The following is an 18,648-nucleotide window of genomic DNA, read 5'->3' as shown; positions in this document are numbered from 1 at the left end:
TTTTTTATTTTAGTATGTATGAGATCATTTATCAATATTACCTATTGCCCACAACTGTGTGGCAGATTGTAATATCTATCAATAAATAAATCTATCTATCTATCAAAAAAAAAAAAAATTATTAATCCTCTTTCTTAGTCGACATTTTCGGTAATGTAATTTTGGATATGTGATATAATTTCGAATCTTTGCATCAGAAATTAGTGATACTTTGTTCCAATAAACTAGTCTTCATCTGTAGTCGTAAGTCTCGGGATGTTTTTATTTGTAATGTGATTGTTTTTAATGATCAATAACCTTCCAATAAATTAGTAATTCAAATCAAATACAAAAAAAATATTCATAATCTCCACTTATTTTGGTCTAGATAATTATTGAATAAGAATTTATATTTTTTAGTATTTTACTCTACTTTTTTTTAATGAGAAAATGTAGATAAATTTTGCAAAAAAAAAAAATTTCAAACAAAAATAAAATTTTATTTTATTTTTATTGGTTATTTTCAGCGATGGTGGCAGTCTTAAATTACAGGAGCTACTGATTATGATGATTATTAGAAAGAGGAGCAAAGTTTCCCTACAAATCCATAAAAATTGCTCCACATGCTGAAAAAAACATTTCAAAAAAATGTGAAAGTGTGCTTATTTTTTTTATATTCATTCCAAGAAATCTGAGGTATAAGTCTCAAGCTTTTCTAAATCTAAGTGGGTCAAAAGTGAAAAATTTATAAAAAACCCAGAAAATAGAGCGAAGCAACTCCCTGTGATGGTATGTTATTATAAACATATCTAAGGTGTTTTTATTATTTACCGACAAACTTTTCAACATATATATGGTCAAATATTGACTTGGTACAGATTTGTTATTATTTATTTGATATATAATTTTTTTTTTTTATTCCTACCACTATAGCTAAGTGAAAATAGCTTTAAATTTAGCTGAACCTAGAAGTAAGTGTAAATTTATTTCTTCGGTCAATGGATTATTTTGTAATAATGTTTGAAAAACACGATGGTAAAAAGTTTACCACTCCCTGAAGGTCCACATCACTATAATGGCAATTTTTTCAACATAGCCGCTAGATATGTTTAGTTTTTTGCCAATAATTCCTTAAATATTACTAGTAGCTTAAATATGTAAATTATTAAAATTTAATAACCTAAGTTGAACAAATTTGGTACACAACAAGTAAGTTTATTGAGGTGTTGCTACATCATCTTAGATTTTAAAGTAAACATATCTTTACCCGACTGTGACGTCAAATGCCAGATGTGCATCGCATTTAGCTTTTTACCTAGAAATCCAATACCACCGTTGGATTTAAAATCTTTTTTTTTATTGAGATTTTTATGCCCAGAAGTAAAAAGTTTATTTGTTGAAAGTATCTAATTTTAGTTTTTTTGATTCTGTACCTCCCGTCAAATTTGCATTTTTTGGATCGAACTATATTTTACTGTAAACTATTACGTTAAGATTAACTTACAATTTTATCGGACTTCATAACCTTTATCCACTCTTTGTGCAATATTATCGTTATTAGTAAGTTCTATGTACGCCACTGAGCTGAATGATTAACTAAATAATTGTTCCATAGTTAAATATAATATGGTCTCTGCTTACATCAGTTAACATTAATGCAAACAACATTGTTGAGGAAGATCATACGTCAGCGCCATCACTCCAAGGCCATCCAGTTCGCTGTTAGCTTCATCAGAAGTTCCAGCGGCAGAAGAGTATGATTCACAACTACCCGGTAAGTACAAGCATTTGTTAACTAAGACATTTTATTTCATGAACTGGTGTTTAGTAATAAGAGGAGCAATTAAAATTTTATTATATCATATTATCTAAGTTTTATATTATTCACTTTGAGGTTAATTAAAAGTATAATAGGCGTTGGTTGTTGGGGAGTTCCACATCACTTATAAATAAATAAATCAATAATTCTTTCATAATTTATAAATTATATTGTTGGTGTTCAATTGCATGAAGAAAATTAGAAGACATTTTAATCCTATTTTTGAGTCGATTGTTTTCTTGAATTATTCTGATTGTTAAATACATTCCTTATAAATTGGTTAAATATTAGTGGTTTTGATGAAAAGAAACTTGGAAAATGAAGGCTTCGTTTGTGATTTATACTATTGTAATTTTATTTGAATAGTTTGCTTTTAATTGAAAATTTGCATATTACTCAAAAACGTGTCACTTGTAATTGAAAAATTAATTCTTTGGAAAAAAATTAAAGTAAATTAAAATCACTGTTGCATAATTTGAGTAACAAGTAGCACAATGAAATCAATATTTCTCTGTAATATGTATGTATGTATTAAACGAATACAATAGTATAATAAAATAATAAAAAATCAACAGAAGAAAAAAATTAAATTAAATGAATAGTTGCATAATTTGTAAAATGGGAGTTGGTCTGTCGTTAGATGGACAGAGGGTACTATCTTAGTTATTTAAAAAAAAATATAATAGTTATGTAATTGAAAAATGGAAGAAAGAAAAAAACTACAAACAAATGAAGTAATATTTATAGAATTAATAAAATAAATAACTAATTTATATAATGAAAACATAATTGAAGAAATAAAAATAAAATAATAATGTGGGAGTAAGTAGCTCAATGCTAAGGCAATGGACTACTGACTCCAAGGACCCGAGTTCGAATCTGGTTGTGGCAGATAATTATCTGTAACCTGAAGCCGTTGAGTCAGCCCTGTGGGTTCGGGATTATCACGTTGCAGTGTTCGTGGTCAAAATCAGTTGTTTAATTCAAATTATTTAGGTGTTAATAAAAAACAAAATTTAAAATTAATGAACTTATTACTGTAATGAAAAACGTTTGGATCAGATCCATTGATTTACCTGGTTTTGTATCAACTCCATTTATTGACCAAGTAAAATAATTTTAAAATACATAAATAAAAAAAATAATAATAAATAATAAATAATTAATAATTAATAATAATAATGCCGATACCACTAAACGCTATCTGCATACATCCTTCCAGTGATGCCCCTCCAAACCCAATTCCACTATGTCAGTTTTAACGAAATCCAACCACCTACGTTTCGGGTACTTTACCCGTTGATTCAGTGTTTATTAATATTTTAGGGGTCCTCTCGTTACTAAGCCCTACAACCTTACACGCCCATCTTATACGCCGCAATGCTATAACTTGAATTATATTTACCGGGTGTAGGACCCTTAATTCAGCGTTGATCAGTTTTCTAAATAGTCCCGTTAATACATCCTTTTTCGGTCCGAATATTTTCACAATACTTTATTTTCGAAAACCTTAAGACGCTGTTCATCCCTTAGTGTAAGAGGCCACGTCTCACCTCCATAAAGAACAGTAGGAAGGATAATAGTTTTGTAAATTCTAATTTTTAAGTTTTTCGATAGAAGGCGCGAGCTAAGCAGTTTAGAAATTGAAAAATAACAAGCATTTCCTGCCTTCAACCTAGCTTTTATTTCCGCATCAATTTTGTTTTTCTAGTCACCGTAAATACTTAAACCTATTTACCCGTTTAAACGTATTTCCTCCTATATATATATATCACCGAAATTGATCGCGTTTCTACTGCTAACCATGTATTTTGTTTTGTCCGTATTTATTTCAAGACCTAGTTCCTATCTGGAGTTTATTAACATGGTTGTATTTAGTTCTATAGTTTCTTTATCCTCACCCAATAATACCAAGTCATAAGCATACCCAAGCACCGGTATTTTACCACCCAAAGTTATACCCTTTTCATAAATTTAAATATTATTATTTATTAATAGTTAAAATTTTGCGTATTCAAATTTACTCCCTAATATTCCTTCTTGGTACATAAATAATAGTAGAAAATCGGTCTGGCTCGATCGATACGGAACTAAAAACGTCCAATACAACAAATCGCTAATCCAAACACATGATTTGCCGTATTTCCGAAAATTCTAAAATTACGAGTTACTCTGATCCAATCTGCCAGAGTTGTTTGATGTAAATGAATTAATAAATTTCCGGATATTAGGGCAAATTACCGTATCAATAATAGCACTCTTCTCCGCGGCGCGGTAGTGTTGTGTAGGACCTATTTACTCAGCGCGCTCTCAATTTTTCTAATGGGCGCAAAATTCAAAATCATTAAAAATAAAGTAACACTAGATGGCCCAGAGAAATGCTTTATTTGGCCATGCTGCCAAAATACATTGGGTTGCTATAACACACAGCGTACCTATCAATCCAAAATTGGACATATATACACAGTACATTAACATTTTTCAAACAATAATCATCAATACACTAAATATATATAATAGAGCTAAATACATTTTTTCTTAACAAAAAAAAATTTTTTTTCCTATACATTATATTAGTGACCCTTCTTGTCGCACTAAGCCCACGGGCCTCAGGTTGATTATAGCTGGTTCAGTGTGTCGAAGACAATGAGAAATTGAGATCTAGTTCACGTCCCACTTAGTCCATAAAGAACAAAGTTACTTAAAAGGGTTAGAGACCCGACAAGAAAATTAAATTTGTTTCACTTACTGTTGTGTTCTGCTATGTTCAACCATGGTAATAATGCCTGATACTATGTTACCAATATCTATTTGATTTATGAAGTAAATTTAACGTGTAAAAAATAGTTCTGGAATGGAAAAATGGAAAGATCAGAATAACTCAAATTTTAATTTAGACAGATAATTTGTTTTGTTATGGTAGTCGATAAAACACTTCTATTTTAAAATCTCAATTAACCCTATCTAGCTTTCTCTGTGACCAAAAGTGATAAAAAAAAGTCGTTTTGTGGTTTTCGTAATCTTTTATCTGTAAAAACAAATATTTTTCCTCTATTCTTTTATTGTGAAATGATTTTCTTTTCTGTGAACCTATCAAACAGGGTCTGATAGCTGCTAGTTCTGATTAGCGAAGAACGTAACCAATTTCGAGAAGAAATCTAACGGAGTGTATAAAAGTTGTCAAATTATATTAGTTGCCTTTTTGGCCAACTTGAGGAGAATCAATTCATCTTATACGAATGTAATAGTTTCCTCTTAACTAAATTTTATTTTAAAAAAAATTTACATTATGGTATTAATAATTAATTTCGCCATTATCCTGGTTCAAATAATTTTTTAATTGAACATAGAAAAATCTCCCGAAATTAAATTTGTTTTGATGTTTGAGGTAATTTTTTTTAACAAAAGAAACTTAACTAGAAAATTAATATACTTATGTAACTATACATGTGAATGGTTTTGTTTTTTGTCATTTAGTAACACTCGATTATATTTTTACTTATCAGAAAAATTTTTGTTTATAATTAAGGAGCTGCATTACTAAATCAGTCAAAACAATTTTGAAGTTTGATTAAAAGTTTTAGTACTACATTATCACGAGGAGAAAGGATTTTTTTTTTGTTTTACATTAAATTGTTTTAACTCATGATAATCTCATAGCAGAACTATTAACAAAATGTGAATGGTTTTTCTAGATAAATTAGTAATATGTATCAATCTCAAGAAAAGTAGATTTCAAAAACAATTTTTTTGTTTTGGAGATAATTTAATTACCTTTATACTTTTTTTTATATTATAGGTTTCTACGTTTCTTGAAACGTAATACTTCAAATTTCGAAGGGGAATTAAATTTATTTTTGGTCGATTGCAAAGGTACGTTATTGAATATAATGACCAAATGAATGAACAAAAAAATGCAAAAATAATCCTCAGTAACATCCCGTTTACGATAATTTAACATCATTTATCCAAGCAATCATTTTTTTGTGGTATACACAGTGGATCTATTGTAAAAAGTATATCTTGATAGATGCAAAGACTAAGCTGATAAGGAGGTTTGATGTTAAGTGCTATTTCAAGTAGGCACTCAGCTCTTTCAAGTATCAATTAACAACTCGAGTACCATAGGAATTAGAGAACTATAGCCTATGACTCATGAGTCGTTCAGTGTTGGGTCTCTCTTATCTAGGATGAGAACGCCAGAGAGATAGGACGATAACTCAACCAAGGTCTTCTTGTTTCCTTTTATCGAGAATCATTATCGGCTATGTCGGAGCCTGAGTTATCTCATTATACTTGGAAATGATTTAAAAATTGGTATGTTAATAACAACTCTGTAGTCCAAGAGACCGGGCGGATAAATTGACATTAGTTGAAGAAAACTTTGAAAACAGTTTTTTTAAATGAATGGAGTATGGTCCGGGTGCGGTCAAAAAAACTCAAATAGTAAATAATTATACTATTTTTATTCAGCCAACGTTTCGCCCAATGCAGGGCTTCGTCAGGCAAAACTCTGACTTTGACTTGACTTTAACTTGACTCTGACTTTGACTCCCGTCAAAACAGCCCTGACGAAGCCCTGCAACGTGGGGCGAAACGTTGGCTCAATAAAAATAGTATAATTATTTACTATTTGAGTTTTTTTGACCGCACCCGTACCATACTCCATTCATCTATACACACGGTCAATCAATAATCTCCAATTTTTTTAAATATTTATTTTATTGATATTAAAAAGTGAGTATCTGCTAGTACAATAATGCTACTTGGAAAAGCGGTGGCTCCGTAAAAACCAAAGTTAAAAAAAAAATTATTTATCGGAAGATTTTTTTAGATGTAATTTAGTTTTTAAAGACTAAACCACCACTAGTTTAAATGGCATTTGTCTACCGGCTTATGGATGCTATCTGTGGTGGTTTCAAGGTGCTTCAGAGATAAGAATAATACAAACCTAATAAACTTATATAAATATATATGCTTTACGTAAGAAAAACTAATAGAAAAATAATGTACTATTGTGCTGACTGATGGATTATAAAAAAAAAAAGAAATTCAGCTAATTACGATTTTTGTTTCTATTTTAATTCACTTATTAATTTTGCATTTCTTTATTATACGTTCTGTGCTTGAAGGTTTTAAAAAATACTAATGAACCAAAGACGACACGATTACTATGATGGTTAATAGTTACTTCGTTAGACCAAATTACATTGAACATAAAAAAAAAAGTGGAACGAGATAACACCTCGAAGGGCCAAAGTTCAGGTTGAATAATTCTTACTCTACATCAAAAGTCCATAGGAAGAATTTTTTTCAAAAAAAATTTAAACTAAGAAAATTGAAGTTTAATTTTTCTGTTTTAATTGAATGATAAAATTTCACATTTCCTTTTAAACTCATTTTCGATGAAAACGGTATAGTGTCTGCTGTCTGCTGACAGAGCTTACCAGGTTTCGTGTTGTCTGTTGTAAGTTAGTCCTCAGTCTAGTCTGGTACTGTTTTTAAAAAAAAAAAAAAAAAAAAAAATGTACTGTTTATGTTTGCTACCTTTTTGGGTCTGAAAAAATGGGTGCATTGTTTCGTGCTTTCTCTTTCCTTCTGTCAACATTAAAAAGCTTCAAATCCTTCTCCACATCGTCCAGCCATCTGATCCTGGGACGTTCTCTTTTCCATTTTCCATCTGGTTTGCAATAAACCATCTTTTTTGGTATCATTTTATCGGGCATCCTCACAACGTGTCCTAACCATCTTTTATTACTTTTTTGACTAAAGCCACGATACCAAGTTACTCGGCCAGATCTATCAGCTCATCATTCCTTCTTCTTCTCACGACTCCATTCTCCAAGACTCCTCCCCATATTCCTGTAAATATCTTTCTCTCCCAGGAGTTCTGCTTTTATTGTCAAGGGCCATGTTTCTCCCCCATAGATCACTACTGGCCTTACGATGATTTCTAAATGACCACTCTTATTCTTTTAGAGAGAGCTCAACAATATTTTCTGCAGTGAGAAATAACATCTATTTCCTGCTGCTATCCTGGCCTCTATTTGACTCTTTACTTTGTTGTCATCTGTAACCAGGCTTCCCAACGAGCGAATAGCTACTTCTAAAGCTATATTAAATAGAAGAGGATCCATAGGATTCCCCGTCTCAAGGGATTCTCCACAGAAAATTCTTCAAACTTAACTCGGCAGGCAGTGTTCATGAGTGTAATTTTTACCAGTCTGACTAGTTTTTTTTCGGTAGGCCTACCTTTACCATAGCTTTTAAAAGTTCCTTTCAGTCCACACTGTCATAAACTTGTTTAAAGTCCACGAATATCAGATGTACCCTACTTGATATTCTACTATAATATTTTCCGTGAAATCGGAAATTCTTTTGTATAGAAGCACTGCGAGTAAAGATTATTATCTTTAATTCGATTCATTAATTAATTACATTATTATGTATATTTTATAGAGTGGTATAAATATCTAATTACAACCTATTCTCCCCAAGTCACATCGATTAGACTTGGGGAGAATAGGTTGTAATTGATAAATTTTAAACTTGCAAACATCTAATAATACTTTCCTTGATAATGGCCTGAGGACGGAAACGTTAGGAAAAATTAAGAAAGTTGTGAAAAAGAATCATAAGAAGTTATATAAAATTTAACTAGTCAACTTATTTAGTAAAAAAAAACAAAAAATAATAATTCTTCTAAGTCAATAGCTGATAAGAAATAATGAAACGATGATCACCTAAAATATAATATAAAATAATTGAAAACGATTTCACCATTCGATACTACTGAAATGCCACTGAAATTTCAATTTTCTCAAAAACTGGATTACAATTTTTCTTCCCTTCTTCACATATTCTCTTATATTTAGGGGGGCGGATACACAATAATTGGTATTATTTAGAGTTTATTTATTTATTTTTGTTTTGATATATTTTTGAAAATATTTACGGGTCATTCTCCTATAAAAGTTTAAATGCTATCCGAAGTGTACTGCCACTTCTCATGAAAAAATATCCCAATGAACTAGTAAATTTTTTTATGCCCCATGTCAGAAGATGGTCAGGGTTGGGGTCAAAAAAAGGACACCGCAACCCTGACCATCTTCTTATATTTAAATTTTTACGGTGTTATTATATATACATATACAATTGAATAATTTGAAATTCAGGGAAAACAAGTTTTAAACGTTGAAATGTCATTTACTCATCACGTCCGGACCCAAACTGTTCAAGACATAATAATGCTTTCATTATGTCATAATTAGTAGCTGATGAAACCTTTGTCTAGTGTTAAGTATCATTTGTTCACCTTATCAGTTTTCTATAATTTTCGCTGGTTCAGTTATCTAGCCCGCTCAGTTATCTTTCACGCCTGTTGCAGGCTAAATTATTGTGTTATATGTTCTAAAACCAGCCATACTATTCAGTCGTGAGTTACTCGTCAGTCTGCAGAGCATATGTGAATCCAACGCGTATCTTAATGTTCAACATTCTCGCTCCTGTATAAAACAGGTAAAGCATTTGAACAATTAGGTTTTAATAAATATATTTAGAACTTTCTTAGTTCTTGAATTGTTTGTGTCTATATCTTTTGTTGAAAAATACAAAAGCAACCGTGAGAAATGAAAGACATGGTATTTATCATACGTCATCCACGTCTTTATATTCCTGATTTGAGAACGAATTACGGAGGATATAATGAAATCACACGCCTTTCTCTTTATGTTTAAATATTTAATATTATATTATATTAAATATTTAATATTATATTATAACAAATATTTAAATATTTAATTTGAGAAGTTTGTCGGGGGGTGCGGTCAGCAAAGAACAACATAAATAAACAAAACCATATTTATTTATTTTATGCCGACGTTTCGACCTGAATTTCAGGTCTTCATCAGCGGTTATGGCGTAGAAGGTAGACCTGGAACTCATTAAATATTTAAACCTGATTGTAATAGTCATTAAAATTTCAGATATACCAAAAAAAGTTATCAATTTCGAATCGGTTCAAAGAACTAGAACGGTTATGGAAATTGATCGAAAAATTGTCTTTATGAGAATCGATTTCTGGGAAAATTGTCTTTATGAGAATCGATTTCTGGGAACATTGTCTTTATGAAAATCGATTTATGGGAAAATTGTCTTTATGGGAATCGATTTCTGGGAAAATTGTCTTTATGAGAATCTTGTATATAAATTGGTGAGCCTTTCGAACGACTACAAAACATATGACAAATCCTTGATAATATATAAATGTGATCAGTTCTCTACGACGTTATCTCAATTATTTTTATTTCTTTAACTAAATATGTTTAGATATTATTGACAACTGAAATTCGAAAGAATCGGCCAAAAGGCCATTCTTAATTTTTCTTAATGATTTTATTACATCCTTTAGTATTTTGTAATAAATATCATCATGATTGCATATTAAAAAAATAAAATAGGTAAAGTATTGAGTTCTAAAACGGTAAAAATTGTTTTAAAATGTCAGTATTCGCTTCAAGCTCTGTAATGCATTTTGTTACATCAAGCTTATGTATATTCACAAATATTTGCCTTATCACAACAAATAAAAACTCTTAGCAATGATAAGACAACTTTATTTCTCAAAATCCCATTCCTATTGGGTACTGGGAAATTACATCTATCTTGAATTTTAATTAAATAATCCTGAAATTTAGTTGAAATTACAACAAAAAAAAAATAACTAGTTATTATTAGTTTTTATTGTGGTTCCCTGGAATATCATTTTATGTAATTTTTCGTGACATACATTTTTTCGAAGAACAAGAAATGGGCTATAAATATAAATGGGCTAGTTAAAAGTGCTTTCAGGTGTATTAATTATCCTTATTACATTATTTTCGTTTAATATTTGTATTTTTTATCGAAATCATGTTAAAAGCAATCAATTAGAATTATTATATCAATTTAATTAAACTTACTTTATAAAAAGAAACTGATTTATTTAAAATCTTTTCTTCACATGTCCTTGTAGTTATCGCTTGGTAATTATAATTTCTTTTGTTCTAAGTTATTTAGATTTAGTTTTCCAATATTGATGAAATATCGGAAACTTAAATTATACAAAATATATTGTATAACCTTGTACTTATCATTAATTATTATTCATTTTGGCAATAGCTCTCTTATTTTATATTTTATAGATAGATAACTATAGTCATGGTAACACGAAAACATTTATTTTAGTTTTTTTATATTTAATATTCATCTATTTTTTACTACTTTCAGCAATGAGACACAAATAATATTAACAAATAAAACAGTACTTTAGATGAAGCAATTTTCAAATTTGACAAGTTGGCCCGAGTATAGGATTTCAGTGAGGATGAGACCTACCTAAAATTAATGACCATTTCAATGCACATTGTTTAAACAAAATTTTAATAATTTTTGAGAAAAAATTGGTATAAAGTGACACTTCTTGTCAGCTTAATTTAGCGAAATGTTGCTGTCACATCTCAGGTGTGTGGATATCAGGCGTGATGCCTCCTGTTGAAGAAAGAAATAGATATTATGAAAAGGCTACAAGAAGAATCGGCATATGATTGATGAATGTGCCTTGTACAGAGGATAAGCACGAGGCGGCACTTACTCATTTCCCTACACGCAGTAATGCCTACCGATGATCCCGTGGATAGGTAGTTGAACAGATGTAGGGAGGTGGTTTTAGTGGATATAAATCCCACACACGGATAGATATGGTTCAAAAGTCTCTTTTAAAGATTTCCACCGACCCTCACAATATTAATATATTGTCTTAATTATTACTATCACAATAGTAATACTTCTTACCATATATTTATTACACAGGTATGTGAATGTGATAATTATTAAATATAATAAGCTTATTTTTAATCTTAACTGTTCCTGAATGTTTTATGTAATCTAGAATCAACCTGTAAGAAAAAACACATTCACTAAGTGCATTAAAAAATAAAATAGATGTAGTTCAAGGACGAATGACGTGTTATTTACTAGAAATAAAAATAAATTTTAAATTTGCATTCAATGACATTGAAGCTCAACACTATTATTCGTTTTGATAGATGCTTACCGATTAACAGAAATCATTTTTAGGTCTCCAGGTGTGGGAGTTTGTAACGTTATAAGAATTAATAAAATAAACGTGAACTATATTTTTAAAACTTTTTTAGATCGTGGAACAAAAAATAATTCGGGTTTGATTACGAAGGCTATGGTTGCATAATTGCGTAATTTCTTCATATTTATTATGTTATTTACGCCAGATTGTAGATTTGGTAATTGAATTTTCGTAGTACAATTGTAAATTTTAATTAATAAATGTATAAAAAAATATACTAAAAATCCAACAACCATCTATCAAACCCATATATGATGAAAACTCTTTTGGGACGGAAGTCTTACAAAGTTTGTTAATTCTTATACAATTTAGAGTCATTTGTGTTGGAGGAGTCAGTTATACATAACCGTGGGGTTTGAAATATGTTTTAGAAATTCGTTCGTTTTATTTTTATTGTTCTGCCTTAGTCAAACTGAACATTTTAGACGATGCATTATTCTGTCTTTTATTTTTCTTCAATGGGTATCATATTTCGTCTACACGTTTCAGGGAGTTTCACACTTGTCATTCCTTCTGAATCTTGTGAACGAATTATCGGAAATTATCTCCAATCTACGTGATACCTTCAAAAGAAAACAAACAGAGAAACATACGTAAATAATGTTCTATTTTGATTTTTGAGAAGTAACGTCAGTAATTACTTCTTTAAAATTCCATTTCAAGGAGGAAACGTCATTTGATAAAATTCTCAATATTTGTTGAAGCAATTGTATCTATCAGTCCATTTTTGATTTGGTTTTGATGATATCTATCATTCACTGAAGTTAATGGACTCTAGGGTAGGATCAGTGCGAAGACAGTCAAACTATAGTTTAGAAAATATGACAATATTCCTAAGGTGATTTTTGATTTTTGCTAACGACATACATCATATTCACTATTTCCATATCAATCTAATCTATAACTATGATAAAGATATTTATCATTCAATGTAATAATTTTGATAATCATTCTTGTGATAATTTATTGTCACAAGAGGCTAATTCGGGTATTGAATCCACTGTTTTGTTTTTTCTAGAGATTCTGTTTTGCCCTTTTTCCTCTGCAGTCCTATTTTAATACCTTAATCGACTATGTTAAATAACTTTTGTCAAATTTTTAACTGTGTTCGTTTGATTTCCGAAGTCATGAACAAATTTAATAATGAGATCACCTGATTTCCTGAGTGGCGTAAACTATTGCAGTTTTTGAATCAATCTTTCTATTGCTTCTCTACAACAAAAGGTAGAGGAACATTATATTCATACAAAAATTTAATTTTTTTATATTAAAACAAAAATTAAATCTGCACCGCTACAACTCATGAAGGGTCAAGCGTGAAATAATTTGTAAGGAGTACTATTACTAGACCAACGGTTGTGCAAGGAGGCAATTTGGTCAGAATCACGCTCGACCGCCAGATTTTTACCCAATTTAGAGTACCTACTCACTCCATGAGGTTGGGTGAAACCCTGAGGGCTTTCGAACCCACAAGACTGACGGCTATTTTGAAACATAAAATAATTATTTGTCACAGGTGGATTCAAATTCGGGTCCTTGGAGTTAGTAGCACAGTGTCCTACCACTAAGCCACCCGCTCCTCCCTTAAAATATATACGTATACTTTTTTTTTGTCCTCAGAATCGAAATTTTTGTTGAAGTGTGATGTAAAAATTCATTTTTTATTTTATACAAGTTTCTCTGTGGCAAACGGTGAATATATCGATTGTTGCCATTAGCCGTTATGTTCTTTGTCGAGTCAGTTGGTAGGTTGCCGCCAAGCGTTATGTGTTTGTGTTGTTTGTTCTCACTACAGTAAGATTGTGTACTTGTGTTGTTTGTTCTCACTACAGTAAGATCATTTTATGTTATTTAACCGCAACTAATAAAACAGTAAGAACAGTAAATCATTATATTTGTGTCCACCACCCTCGCGTTCAACAAATTTTTCCTAGAATTTTACTTTTTAGTAAAAGAGAACAAATTAAAAAATCTTTAGTACGATTTTGATGAAATTTTTAGGTATTGTGTGGGTGTTACCTTATCAATTTTGTTTTCTAATATTGCCTACGCATGCGTGAACATGTTTTTCTCAGGACACTCACATTTCAAAATCGGCTAGTCCGATTCGGGACAGGCTTAGAAGAAAATTGAGAATTACTTTAAAATGGGTTTATTATCTATTTAATCAGTTTCATTTTCCTACTTTAGCTTAACGATGTACAACAGTGTATACGCGTAGCTTAACGATGTGCGTATGTTTCAAAGACGACTCCCCCTGTAGAATTTATTATCTAAGGACAAATCAAATTTATTAAAAAAAAAAAATTCTTGAACCTTGAAAAAATTTTTCTATGAATTTACATACCAACATTATTAAAATATCTTTTTATACTCCATAATAAATATATAACTTAAAAAATATGGAACTATTAGAGATAAGAAAAAAATATCTACTTACCCTGTAGAAACGTTTGTTTACTGACCTATGTACTTATTTGTAACTGATATAAATTATATGATCTTCACTACTGAGTCATCAACCGAAATTAATCAACAGCTATGGTTTTGTATGATGGTACCCTCAAAAGCTCCTCTTGATCATTTGATGTATGGTATCATAATTAAGAACTATTTAAAAACAATAATATTAATCAGTAGCTCCATGAATACATTTAAAACTCCATGAAACATTGTTGAGCATTTAAAAAATAATATTAATTACATAAAAAATATTTTGATGTCTCTACTATTTTTAACTCAACCCGACTTCTGCCCTTGGAAGTATAACTTGTTAATCAATGGAAATGCCTGTCTAGTTTGCCTTGGGGTGCTAAAGCCTGGAGATGTTTTTATCCCTCTTGTATTAGTTTGAAGCTATTGTTAAATATAATCTTTTACATTCAAGAATATTAAGTAATAATTAGTGATAATAAGTAGAGTCTTATATTTTATGATTCTTAAAAAATAAAAAAAAGAATGCGATATTACGTAGAGTACATAATTTATTCAATATTGATACTGAAAAATGAAATTTATAAAAAGTGCAGTCAGTATCAATAATAACACCTCAAATAATAAAAAAAAATAGAACTAGATGCATGAATAATTACTATCAATTAAAAAAAAATAAAATAAAAAGTTATCCGGTGTTATTTTTGAGAAATAAAAATTTTCCTTGTACAACTAACAACTTATTCAAGTCTCTAATTTTCAAATATTTTTCAACTGTTGTCTTAAAAATGTTATATTTTATTTAATAATAATCTTTTAAATTTAGTACGTTTAACTACTTGTCTGAATATATATTTCAAAAGCTACCTAATATGGTATATTCGGACTGCCCTACAATATCCTAAAATATATTCCTTCCACTTATCCCTGAAGAACAGATCCCCTAATTTGGAAGAAATCTGAACAAAAGACTAACTTGGTATCCTTATACAAGACTAAAAGACGAAACTGTACGTCGATTCAGGCTGTTCCAACACTTACTAGACAAAAGGTCCAACCTTTCAATCAATCATAAAAGACTGATTTATATCAGAAACATACAAAAGAATACATTAAGGCATATTTGGATTCACGGAGTTGAGCATTGGGGTTCCACTAATTCATCGAATTCCGTCCGTATCCAATTCTTACAATTCAAAATCCTTCGTATAATTTTACTTTGTAACGAATAAGATATTCATAAAAACCTTAATGTTAACTCGCTCGGCTATGAACGGCCCATGTAAGCAAATCTATCCTGAACCCGGAAGCAATCCTTTCATATTAAAGTTTTTTCTAACCTTCCTTCTTCTTCCATTCCTAATAACCCACCGAAGCTCTTGAAGAGAAAATGGCCTCGAGACCTTCTAATCTAAAAATGTTATTGGAGTGCTACCAAACGATAATTTCTCTGCAGGTCTGGTATCGTATCATTGTACTAATCATATATATACTTACCTCTTGTATTTTAAGTTCCAATACAGTTGAATTTCAAATTTCAATAAATAAGGGAAAAAATATTTAATAAAATTAATTTCTAGCTAATTTAAAATCAATGATAAAATGATTAGGGGCAGAAAATTAAACTCCGCTAACCTTCACAACAGTCACTTCAGTAGTTGCCCTGTGCATTACCATCTCCACTTTACTCTTCCGATCCATAAATTAAGACGAATCAAGAATAAATTTTAAATATTTCAACAACGATTTAGCAGTTAATAGTAAAAGAAACTGTTGCACTTAAATAAATATTTTTAAGAAGTAATTCAGGATTTTGCAGATCAAGAACAAGAAATTCACCTCTTGTTTGTTAATATTTTTTCTTTTTAATATTTGTTACTTTTCAAATGTTAAATTAATAATTGATTTGGTTCAGTGGCCTTCATATCTTAAGGTGGAGGGTGGTATGACCCTGTTATCGAAGCAAAACTGAAGCCAAAAAGGCAACCGACACGGAGCTTAGGTTCACGTTGAGGTTAATAGGAATGTCCGTCATTGCAATTTAACCTGAAACAGAAGAGATCTATTGATGGACTTGATCCTCCTACTCCTCTGCCACGCCTCTGGTACATAATAAGGCCCGCCTTTTTGGCTTCACATTTCCTGTCAGCTTACCCTCTCTATTGTACTTCTTTCTCCAAGGGCCCCCACTTAATCGAAGAAGCTCCTGCGTATTGAACCTTGCATCAGCTCAGGGCCGGTTCTACAGATAATACCTATCATGTTCCTTTATTTAGACTACTCTTTAGGGTGTTTGGTGTATGGAATATCGTTGTAGAGCTCTATATCTAACTAAACACATTCAACATGATCCCTACTCTTATTATTCGAAGTTTAAAAATGCGTTTACACCATTTTTATTACTAAAACTTTTGTTATAAGCATTTTTATGTCCACTCCTTACGAAAGTCGATGGGTGAATATTATTAAAATGTTAAACGAATCGATGAAAACGAAATCAAATGTTATCAGCTAAAAACGTAATCAGCATATGATATTGACATTTGTCCGAGAAAATCTTTTACACACATGACATTAGCAATGTTATCTCCATTATAAATCCTCATTTAAACACACATCGTTCAGAGGTACAAGAATTTGAAGTGTTTGTTTGCTAATCACGGTCGAGAATATTTTTTCGCTTTACTTGGGGGGAAAACAAATTTTCTCATCCCCATAAAAGATTTTTTAAATCTTTAAACCTTCAGCACAGAATGATCGTTTATTCTCTGGTACAACTACTTCATATCACTGGAGCCATGATTATTTCATTAACTAAACTTAAGATTTTGTTGGCTTCACATATGCAGAGAGATCAGCTATTTAGATGTCCAATAAATACGAAATCGAAGATATCTCAGGAAAATAATTTATTTATTAACATTGTGGATATGGTGTATAGTGATTAATGAAGTTAGAGGACAGTTACTCTGGATCATATGAGACACACAATAAACAGACTGACTGATTGATTGATATCATGAATGATTGGATGTTCTAGACTTGGACTATTACAGGTCGGAATAAAACAACTTTAGAAAATTTACATCGAGGTATTAAACAAAGAGGTTTCTACAGGCTGCTAGAGCTTCTGCCTTCCAATTCCGGCTCCCTAGAAGGTGTCTTGCATCGCTTCCCATACTGTCCTAACGAAATGTTGGTAGCCCTGCTCTCTTCTTGTTCCGTACATGACCATCCCATCTGAGCCTACGCAGACGTATAATTATGGCTATGTTCATATTATTCATGAGGAACTTTGATTATACTGCGGAGGATTCTGCGCTCACATCTTGATTACTTTTCTTAGCTAAAACCGGTATCTCAGATAAGTTACAAAGGGGCGGACCAATGTTTTCTATGGAAGATAGTACAAGAGCCGGGAAGAAAAAAAGCAGTTTTCTCCCCCAATTTTTAATTACTTTAAATAAAACTATGTATAATTACTAGTCAAAACTGATGAGTCTGCCAAGTATAGGTATGGAGAATAAAAAATGGTGGCTGTTTCAAAATCTTTAAAAAACATTCATTTTTCATTCGTATCTCTATATCTTAAAAACTACCCACAACACTAGAAAACTTAAGAGAACATTATTTAAAGAAGAGTAAATTTTCTGAAATATTAGCCCTAAGAGAGCTATTTACGTCATGATATAGCTTTTTAAAAAGCAAAATTTCTTAAAAATCTACTGAAAGATAAGTAGTTAGTTAATTTAGTTTGAGAAATTTATATCTCAGGAACTATGTGACGTACAGATGTTTATTAGCACTCAAATTAAGGCTAGTTTAGTGGACTATAAAGAAGTTTATGACTTTTATCACTTTTACTGTAGGAGTAATAGTTTTTATGATATTTGACAAAATAAACTCAAAAAATGTTAATTTCTAGTTGTTCGTATAAAATGTTGAGTTTTTGGAAAAATATATCTCTAGATCCATAAGAGGCACATATGTCTAACAAAACTCAAAATAAAGGAAATTTAACTTACTCGTAGGGGTAGTAGTTTTTATGATATTCACATATGAATACAAATTTGTCCGAACAACTATAAATCAATTTATTTTACCAAATTTCATGTAAACTATGATTCCTACGTAGATAAACTACTTTATAGCTCATTAAACTATATTTAATTTGAGTGCTAATAGACATCTGTACGTCAAATGGTTTTTGAGATATAAATTCATATAAATTGGTAGGACGCTTTCCCGAGTCACAACATCCAATAGTTACTCCATC

At 30.7% G+C, this 18,648-nt stretch overlaps 1 protein-coding gene across 3 annotated transcripts in view; it reads left to right on the top strand.

The window, feature by feature from the left end:
* The first annotated feature begins 529 nt into the window (after positions 1–529).
* Positions 530–18,648, top strand: part of gb (genderblind) — a 54,297-nt gene continuing 36,178 nt past the window's right edge. Inside the window, exons 1-2 of one of the 3 annotated variants that reach the window (XM_014430578.3) lie at positions 530–768; positions 1,659–1,753. The gene's annotated coding sequence lies outside the window, so the exon portion shown is untranslated. Of the gene's footprint in view, positions 769–1,591; positions 1,754–9,177; positions 9,317–18,648 lie in introns of those variants that run through there. The other 2 variants (XM_024362329.2, XM_014430579.2) reach the window with 2 other exon arrangements.

The sequence above is a fragment of the Halyomorpha halys genome, unplaced genomic scaffold, assembly GCF_000696795.3.
Source record: "Halyomorpha halys isolate HHAL.00 unplaced genomic scaffold, Hhal_1.1 Scaffold899.1, whole genome shotgun sequence".
NCBI classification, from domain to species: Eukaryota; Metazoa; Arthropoda; class Insecta; order Hemiptera; family Pentatomidae; genus Halyomorpha; species Halyomorpha halys.
The sequence above is the reverse complement of the archived record's forward strand: the minus strand, read 5'-3'. Positions and strand labels throughout refer to the sequence as shown.